At 49.5% G+C, this 10,408-nt stretch overlaps 1 protein-coding gene across 2 annotated transcripts in view; it reads right to left on the bottom strand.

The window, feature by feature from the left end:
* The window catches only part of LOC144496832 (HEPACAM family member 2-like), an 86,995-nt gene that overhangs the window by 8,853 nt on the left and 67,734 nt on the right, over positions 1-10,408 (bottom strand). The gene's annotated exons all lie outside the window — the stretch shown is intronic.

Below are 10,408 nucleotides of genomic sequence, written 5' to 3' on the forward strand. Positions count from 1 at the left end.
GGGTGGTATAGAGAGGGAGATTAGGGGCAGGAAAAGGGAATCTTAGGATAAATGGGAGGGCGATTATGGGCGGGGGAAGAGAATTTTAGGATACGTGGGTTTAAAACAGGAGGATTAGGGGCAAGGGAGGGAATTTCAGGATAAGTGGGTGGTTAGGAAGGAGAATAAGGAAAAGGGGAATGGAGTTTTAGGATTAGTGAATGGTAAGGGAGCAGGATTAGAGGGAAATAAAAGGAATTTCAGGATAACTGGGTGGTCAGGGAGGAGGATTCGAGGGAAGTAAAGGGAATTTCAGGATAAATGGGTGGTAAGGGAGGAAGATTAGGGTCAGGGGAAGAGCAGGTTGGATTAAAGCATCCCTTTCTCCCTGTTTTAGAGGGGAGATGGCGAGTGAGAGGGAGCTGGAGAATCTGATAAACGAGGCGATCTGTTCCATTTGCCTGGAGTTTTACACCGAGCCTGTGATGATCGACTGCGGCCACAACTTCTGCAAGAACTGCATCCTGAATTACTGGGACAAGCACAAGGAGAACATCTCCTGCCCCAAGTGCCGGGAGGAGTTCCCGCAGAGGAATGTCAGGCTGAACCGCTTTGCTGCTAACATGGTGGAGAGTGTCCGCAAACTGAGCGCTAAACCCCGGGAGAGCAGTGTGCTGCGCTGCGAGCAACATGATGAGAAGCTCAAACTCTTCTGTGAGAATGACAAGACCGCTATCTGTGTGGTTTGTGCCGTCTCCCATGAACACAAGGACCACAAGATCAGCCCCCTGAAGGACGCTGCCGAGATTTACAAGGTACTGGCTCAATCCCAGAACATTCCCATCCCAGAACAGCCCAGTAAATCCCCAATACATCCCAAACTATCCCAGTAAATCCCCAATACATCCCAAACTATCCCAGTAAATCCCCAATGCATCCCAAACGATCCCAATAAATCCCCAAATACATCCCAGTAAATCCTCAATACATCCCAGAACGTTCCAGTGAATCCCAATACATCCCAGTGAATCCCCAATACATCTCAGTGAATCCCCAGTACATCCCAGAAAATCCCCAATACATCCCAAACTATCCCAATAACTCCCCAATACATCCCAGAACATCACCAATACATCCCAGAACCTTCCCATTACCATCCCAACACATCCAAGTGAATCCCCAATACATCACCCGATTCCCAATGCAGCCCAAACCATCCCAGTAAAGCCCCAATACGTCCCAAACTATCCCAATAAATCCCCAATACATCCCAAAACATCCGGTCCCAAACCATTCCAGTAAATCCTCAATACATGCCAACACATCCCAATAAACCGCCCCCATCTCCAATACATCCCAGAACATCCCCATCCCAAACCATTCCAGTACCATTACCATCCCAACACATCCAAGTGAATCCCCAATACATCACCCGATTCCCAATGCAGCCCAAACCATCCCAGTAAAGCCCCAATACGTCCCAAACTATCCCAATAAATCCCCAATACATCCCAAAACATCCGGTCCCAAACCATTCCAGTAAATCCTCAATACATCCCAACACATCCCAATAAACCGCCCCCATCTCCAATACATCCCAGAACATCCCCATCCCAAACCATTCCAGTAATCCCCAATACATCCCAGAACATCCCATCCCAAACCATTCCAGTAAGTCCTCAATACATCCCAAAACATCCCAATAAACTACCCCCTCCCCACACCCCCCCCCCCCCCACCCCCACCCTCTGCCATCTCCAATACATCCCAGAACATCCCCATCCCAAATCATCCTGGAACATCCCATCCCAAACCATTCCAGTAAGTCCCCAATACATCCCAGAACATAGCTCCTGGGTTCGATTCCCGGCTCGGGTCACTGTCTGTGTGGAGTTTGCACATTCTCCTCGTGTCTGCGTGGGTTTCCTCCGTGTGCTCCGGTTTCCTCCCACAGTCCAAAGATGTGCGGGTTAGGTTGATTGGCCAGGTTAAAAATTGCCCCTTAGAGTCCTGAGATGCGTAGGTTAGAGGGATTAGTGGGTAAAATATGTGGGGGTAGGGCCTGGGTGGGATTGTGTTCGGTGCAGACTCAATGGGCCGAATGGCCTCCTTCTGCACTGTAGGGTTTCTATGATTCTATGATTCCAAATCATCCTGGAACATCCCATCCCAAACCATTCCAGCAAATCCCAATACATCCCAGAACATCTCATCCCAAACCATTCCAGTAAATCCCCAATACATCCCAGAATATTCCCATCCCAAACCATTCCAGTAAATTCCCAGAACATAACCCCATTCCCAAAACATCCCAGAAAATCTCCAATACATCCCAGAACATCCCCAAGCCAAACCATCCCAGTACATCCCCAATACATCCCAGAACATCCCATCCCAAGACATGGAGATGCCAGTGTTGGACTGGGGTGGGCACAGTAAGAAGTCTCACAACAGCATGTTAACGTCCAACAGGTGAGTGGCCACTCACCTGATGAATCAGCAGCGCTCTGAAAGCTCGTGTTACCAAATAAACCTGTTGGACTTTAACCTGGTGTTGTGAGACTTCTTACTATCCCATCCCAAACCATTCCAGTAAATCCCCAATACACGGGGATCCGGGCAGCACGGTGGCACAGTGGTTAGTGCTGCTGCCCCACAGTGCCAGGCACCCACGTTCAATTCCCGGCCTCGGGTCACTGTCTGTGTGGAGTTGCACATTCTCCCCGTGTCTGCGTGAGTTTCCTCCAGGTGCTCCGATTTTCTCTCTCAGTCCAAAGATGTGCGGATTAGGGGGATTGGCCATGCCAAATTGCCCCTTAGTGTTAGGGGGACTAGCTAGGATAAATGCATGGCGTTATGGGGATAGGGCCTGGGTGGGATTGTGGTCAGTGCAGACTCGATAGGCTGAATGGCCTCCTTCTGCACTGGAAGATTTTATGATTGGCCCCATCCCAAACCATCCCCAACCCAGAACATTCCCATCACAACATATCCAAGTAAATCCCCAATACATCCTAAACATCCCAGGAAATTCCCAATATATCCCAGAACATTCCCAACCCAAACCATCCCAGTAAATCCCCAATACATCCCCCAACCCAATACATAGGAAGCTACCAAGACTAGATGGTTTGAGTTACAAGGAGAGGCTGGATAGACTGGGACTTTTTCCCTGGAGCATAGGAGACTTAGGTGTGATCTTATAGAGATGTACTGGCGGGGACAATTTTGTCTTTTAAAAAGCATTTAGACAGTTACACGGGTAAGGTGGGTACAGAGGGATATGGGCCAAACGCGGGCAATTGGGACTAGCTTAGTAAAAACTGGACGACATGGACAAGTTGAGCTGAAGGGCCTGTTTCCATGCTGTAAACCTCTGTGACACCCCAGAACATTCCCATCCCGAAATATCCCAGTAAATCCTCAATACACCCCCATCCCCAATACATCCCAGAACATTCCCATCACAAACCATCCCAGAATATTCCCATCCCGATACATCTCAGATCATTCCCATCTCAGATCATTCCCATTCCAATACATCCCAGTACATCCCAGATCATTCCCATTCTAATACATCCCAGAACATCTCCAGAACATTCCTATCCCGATACATCACTCCCAATACATCCCAGAACATTCCCATCGTAAAACATCCCAGAATATTCCCATCCCAATATATCCCAGATCATTCCCATTCCAATACATCCCAGAACATACCCTCCCAATCCATCCCCCATCCCCATACATCCCAGAACATTCCCATTCCCAATCCATCCCCCATCTCAATACATCCCAGAACATTCCCACAACATATTCATCCCCCATCCCAATACATCCCAGAACATCCCAAGAACATTCCCCATTCCAATATATCACCCCCTGCCTCCCAATCCCAATCCATCCCAATACATCTCAAACATCACCCCTCCCAGCGCATCACCGGGATGGTACAAAAATTGGTGGGATGGTAAATAGTGAGGAGGGTAGCCTTGGGTTACTGGAGGATATAGAGGAGCTGGTCAGATGGGTTGATTAGTGGCACAAAGGGTATTCAATCCGGAAAAGTGTGAGGACAAACAAGGCAAGGGGATACATGATGGGAATATGGCAGGACCCTGGGAAGTACTGAGGATCAGAGAGGCTTTGGTGTGCATGTACACTGGCCCCTTAAAGTAGCAGGACAGGTGGATAAAGTGGTTAAGAAGGGATATTATTTGCCGAGGATTACAGTTTAAGAGCAGAAAGGTTATGCTGAAACTATCTAAAATGTTGGTTAGACCACAGCTAGAGTATTGTGTGCAGTTCTGGAATCCACATTATAGTTGGGATGTGATAGCACTGGAAAGGGCGCAGAGGAGATTTACCAGGATGTTGCCTGGGGTGGAGAGTTTTAGTTATGAAGAGAGATTGGATAGCCTGGGCTTATTTTTTTTGGTGTGGAGATGCCGGCGTTGGACTGGGGTAAACACAGTAGGAAGTTCAACAACACCAGGTTAAAGTCCAACAGGTTTATTTGGTAGCAAAAGCCACACAAGCTTTCGGAGCTGCAAGACCCTTCTTCAGGTGAGTGGGAATTCTGTTCACAAACAGAGCTTATAAAGACACAAACTCAATTTACATGAATAATGGTTGGAATGCGAATACTTACAACTAATCAAGTCTTTAAGAAACAAAACAATGCGAGTGGAGAGAGCATTAAGACAGGCTAAAAAGATGTGTATTGTCTCCAGACAAGACAGCCAGTGAAACTCTGTGGGGGTTACAAATAGTGTGCCATGAACCCAATATCCCGGTTGAGGCCGTCCTCGTGTGTGCGGAACTTGGCTATCAGTTTCGGCTCAGCGACTCTGCGCCGTCGTGTGTCGCGAAGACCGCCTTGGAGAACGCTTACCCGAATATCAGAGGCCGAATGCCCATGACCGCTGAAGTGCTCCCCAACAGGAAGAGAACAGTCTTGGGGAGACTTTAAACTAGAAAGGTTGGGGGGGAGGGAATTGTGATGAGGTGACTGAGAGCGAGGAGGTTAGCCCGCAAATAGAGAAGGATTGTAGACAGTGTAAGAGGGAGAATAGATGGGTGATGGAGAAGGGGAGAGCTCAGACCAAAGGTTTGAGAAGTGTCTATTTTAACGCCAGGAGTGTAGTGAATAAAGTGGATGAGCTTAGAGTGTGGATTTTTTTTGGAGCAGAGGAGACTCAGACTTGATTGGCTTGTACAAAATAATGAGAGGCATAAATAGAGTTTTAATTAATCCGTGGGACATGGGCATCGCGGACTGGCCAGCACTTATTGCCCATAGGTAGGAAGAGGGAAGGGGTCATGAAAAGAGAATATAGGGAGTTAGGTAGACAGTTGGGAAGGAGGAACGCAAAGGTCGTAATCTCAGGATTGCTGCCTGTGCCACGGGAAAGTGAGAGCAGGAATGGAGTGAGGTGGAGGATGAATGCGTGGCTGAGGGACTGGAGCAGGGGGCAGGGATTCAGGTTCCGGGGATCATTCGGACCTCTTTAGGGACAGGTGTGACCTGCACAAAAAAGACGGATGGCACTTGAATCCCAGGGGGACCAATATCCTGGCAGGAAGGTTGGCTAAGGCTACTGGGGAGACTTTAAACTAGAAAGGTTGGGGGGGAGGGAATTGTTATGAGGTGACTGAGAGCGAGGAGGTTAGCCCGCAAATAGAGAAGGATTGTAGACAGTGTAAGAGGGAGAATAGACGGGTGATGGAGAAGGGGAGAGCTCAGACCAAAGGTTTGAGAAGTGTCTATTTTAACGCCAGGAGTGTAGTGAATAAAGTGGATGAGTTTAGAGTGTGGATCGATGCTTGGAAGTGTGATGTGGTGGCCATTACGGAGACTTGGGGACAGGGACAGGACTGGGTACTTCAGGTGCCGGGTTTCAGATGTTTCAGAAAGGACAGCGAGGGAGGCAAAAGAGTGGGGGGGGGGAGTGGCACTGCTGATCAGGGATAGTGTCACAGCTGTAGAGAAGGTGGAAGCCGTGGAGGGGTTGTCTACAGAGTCTCTGTGGGTGGAAGTTCGAAGTGGGAAGGGGTCGATAACTTTGCTGGGTGTTTTCTACAGGCCACCCAATAGTAACAGGGATGTTGAGGAGCAGATAGGGAAACAGATCCTGGAGAGACGTAGTAATAATAGGGTTGTCGTGATGGGAGACTTTAATTTCCCAAACATCAATTGGAATATCCCTAGGGTAAGGGGTTTGGATGGGGAGGAGTTTGTTAGGTGTGTTCAGGAGGGTTTCCTGACACAGCATGTGGATAAGCCTACAAGAGCCTACTCGATCTGGTACTGGCTAATGAGCCTGGACAGGTATCGGATCTCTCAGTGGGGGAGCATCTTGGGGATAGTGATCATAACTCTATCTCCTTTACATTGGAAAGAGATAGGGTCAGGCAAGCTAGGAAAGTGTTTTTCTGGAGTAAGGGGAAATATGAAGCCACCAGGCAGGAGATTAGAGGTGTAAATTGGAAGGAGGCATTCTCGAGGAAAAGTACCGAAGTAAGGTGGCAGATTTTCAAGGAAAATTTGTCTGGAGTTCTGCATGACAATGTTCCGAAGAGACAGGGAGATTTTGGTAGGTTACGGGAACCATGGTGCACAAAAGCTGCACTGAACCTAGTCAAAAAGCAAAGGAAAGCATATAAAAGGTTCAGAGAGCTAGGCGATGATAGGGATCTAGATGAGTATATGCCTTGTAGGAAGGGACTTAAGAAAGAAATTAGGAGAGCCAGAAGGGGTCACGAGAAGGCCTTGGCAGATAAAATTAAGGAGAACCCTAAGGCATTCTATAAATATGTGAAGAGTAAAAGGATGAGATGTGAAGGAATAGGACCTATAAAATGTGAAGGTGAGAAAGTGTACAGAACCGGAAGAAATAGCAGAGGTGCTTAATAAATATTTTACGTTGGTATTCACGGTGGAAAAAGACCTGGGTGGTTGTACTACAGGATTGAGGTGGACTGAAAAGATTGAGTATGTGGACATTAAGAAAGAGGAGTGTTGGAAACTTTGAAATGCATCAAGATAGATAAGTCGCCGGGTCCGGATGGGATGTACCCCAGGTTACTGTGGGAGGCAAGGGAAGAGATTGCAGAGCCTCTGGCGATGATCTTTGCGTCGTCGATGGAGACGGGAGAGGTTCCGGAGGATTGTGGATGTGGTTCCTATATTCAAGAAAGGGAATAGGGATAGCCCAGGAAATTACCGATCGGTGAGTCTAACCTCAGTGGTTGGTAAGTTGATGGAGAAGATCCTGAGGGATAGGATTTATGAACATTTAGAGAAGTTTAGTATGCTCAAAAGTAGTCAGCACGGCTTTGTCAAAGGCAAATCGTGCCTTACGAGCCTCGTGGAGTTCTTTGAAAATGTGACTGAACACATTGACGAAGGAAAAGTGGTAGATGTGGTTTACATGAACTTCGGCAAGGCATTTGATAAGGTCCCCCCGGCAAGACTTCTCGAGAACGTGAGAGGGCATGGGATGCAAGGGGCTGTTGTCTTGTGGATCCAGAACTGGCTTGCCTGCAGAAGTCAGAGAGCGGTTGTAGATGGGTCTTTTTCTGAATGGAGGTCGGTCACCAGTGGAGTGCCCCAGGGATCTGTTCTGGGACCCTTGCTGTTTGTCATTTTCATAAATGACCTGGATGAGGAAGTGGAGGGATGGGTTGGTAAGTTTGCCGACGACACGAAGGTTGGTGGTGTTGTGGATAGGTTGGAGGGATGTCAGAAGCTGCAGTGTGACATAGATAGGATGCAAGACTGGGCGGAGAAGTGGCAGATGGACTTCAACCTGGATAAATGTGTAGTGGTCCATTTTGGCAGGTCAAATGGGATGAAGGAGTATAATATCAAGGGTAAGACTCTTAGCAGTGTAGAGGATCAGAAGTACCTTGGGGTCCGGGTCCATAGGACTCATAAATCGGCCTCGCAGGTGGAGGAGGTGGTTAAGAACGCGTATGGTGTGCTGGCCTTTATCAATCGAGGGATTGAGTTTAGGAGTCGGGAGATAATGATGCAGCTTTATAAGACCCTCGCCAGACCCCACTTGGAGTACTGTGCTCAGTCCTGGTCGCCTGGATTGGATGGCATGCCTTATGAGGATAGGTTGAGGGAGCTCGGTCTTTTCTCCTTGGAGAGACGAAGGATGAGAGGTGACCTGATAGAGGTGTACAAGATGTTGAGAGGTATAGATCGGGTGGATTCTCGGAGGCTTTGTCCCAGGGCTGAAATGGCTGCTACGAGAAGACACAGGTTTAAGGTGGTGGGAGTAGGTAGAGGAGATGTCAGCGGCAAGTTTTTCACTCAGAGGGTGGGGGGTGAGTGGAATCGGCTGCCGTCAGTGGTGGTGGAGGCAAACTCGATTGGGTCTTTGAAGAGACTTCTGGATGAGTACATGGGACTTAATAGGATTGAAGTTTATAGGTAAGCCTATATATAAGCCTAGGTAGGTAGGGACAGGACCGGCGCAACTTGTGGGCCAAAGGGTCTGTTTGTGCTGTATTTTTCTATGTTCTATCCCTAGTTGCCCTTGAGAAGGTGGTGGGGACCTGCCACCTTGAATCGCTGCAGTCCGTGTGCTGTGGGTTGACCCACAATGCCGATAGGGAGGGACTTCCAGGATTTTGATCCAGCGACTGCGAAGGAACGGTGGTATATTTCCAAGTCAGGACAGTGAGTGGTTTGGAGGGGAACTTGCAGGTGGTGGTGTTCCCAGGTATCTTCTGCCCTTGTCCCTCCAGATGGAAGTGGTCCTGGGTTTGGACGGTGCTGTCTAAGGATTTGCAGTGCATCTTGTAGATAATACACACTGCTGCTACTGAGCGTCGGTGTGGAGGGAGTAAATGTTTGTGGATGTGGTGCCAATCAAGTGGGCTGCTTTGCCCTGGATGGTGTCGAGCTTCTTGAGTGTTGTTGGAGCTGCACCCATCCAGGCAAGTGGGGAGTATTTCATCACACTCCTGACTTGTGCCTTGTAGATGGTGGACAGACTCTGGGGAGTCAGGAGGTGAGTTGGAGGGATCAATGACCAGGGGGCAGAGATTTATGGTAAAGAGCAGGAGGTTGAGAGAGGATGTGAGGAAAATCTTTTCACTTAGAGGGTGGTGGGAGTCTGGAACTCACTGCCTGAAAAGGTGATGGAGGCAGAGATTCTCATAACATTGAAGAAGTATTTAGATGTGCACTTGCGATGCCGAGGCATACAAGGCGAAGGACCAAGTGCTGGAAAATGGGATTAGAATAGTTAGGTGGTTTGACTGGCGCAAGCAGGATGGGCCAAATGGCCTTTTTCTGTGCTGTATACCTCTATAACGCACACCCAACCCTCCTGTTCCAGCACGCACCCCCCCGTCCGAGCCCCCTCACTTCAAATCTTGGCAAACTAGGCAGTTTAAATCGAGTGGGTTTTGATTTAATTCCCTCTGGATGTCCTCCTTGGGGGTCAAGAAGCTTCTGCCTTCCAGCAGAGGTCAGAAATACATACAGTTCAGGCACTTCCACTGCAGGGCTGAGGGAGTGCTGCACTGTCAGAGGGTCAGTGCTGAGGGAGTGCTGCACTGTCAGGGGGTCAGTACTGAGGGAGTGCTGCACTGTCAGAGGGTCAGTATTGAAGGAGTACCGCAATATCAGAGGGTCAGTATTGAGGGAGTGCCGCACTGTCAGAGGGTCAGTAGTAAGGGAGTGCTGCACTGTCAGAGGGTCAGTACTGAGGGAGTGCTGCACTGTGAGAGGGTCAGTGCTGAGGGAGTGCTGCACTGTTGGAGGGTCAGGGCTGAGGGAGTGCCGCACTGTCAGAGGGTCAGTACGGAGGGAGTGCTGCACTGTCAGAGGGTCAGTGCTGAGGGAGTGCTGCACTGTTGGAGGGTCAGGGCTGAGGGAGTGCCGCACTGTCAGAGGGTCAGTACGGAGGGAGTGCTGCACTGTCAGAGGGTCAGTGCTGAGGGAGTGCTGCACTGTCGGAGGGTCAGGGCTGAGGGAGTGCCGCACTGTCAGAGGGTCAGTACGGAGGGAGTGCTGCACTGTCAGAGGGTCAGTGCTGAGGGACTGCTGCACTGTCAGAGGGTCAGTGCTAAGGGAGTGCTGCACTGTCAGAGGGTCAGTACTGAGGGAGTGCTGCACTGTCAGAGGGTCAGTGCTAAGGGAGTGCTGCACTGTCAGAGGGTTAGTACTGAGGGAGTGCTGAACTGTCAGAGGGTCAGTACTGAGGGAGTGCCGCACTGTCAGAGGGCCAATGCTGAGGGAGTGCTGCACTTTTGGAGAGTCAGTGCTGATGGAGTACCGCACTGTCAGAGGGTCGGTACTGAGGGAGTGCCGCACTGTCAGAGCGTCAGTGCTGAGGGAGTACTGCACTGTCACAGCGTCAGTGCTGAGGGAGTGCTGCACTGTCAGAGGGTCGGTACTGAGGGAGTG

The sequence above is a fragment of the Mustelus asterias genome, chromosome 8 (genome assembly GCF_964213995.1).
Source record: "Mustelus asterias chromosome 8, sMusAst1.hap1.1, whole genome shotgun sequence".
In the NCBI taxonomy this organism is placed as follows: domain Eukaryota; kingdom Metazoa; phylum Chordata; class Chondrichthyes; order Carcharhiniformes; family Triakidae; genus Mustelus; species Mustelus asterias.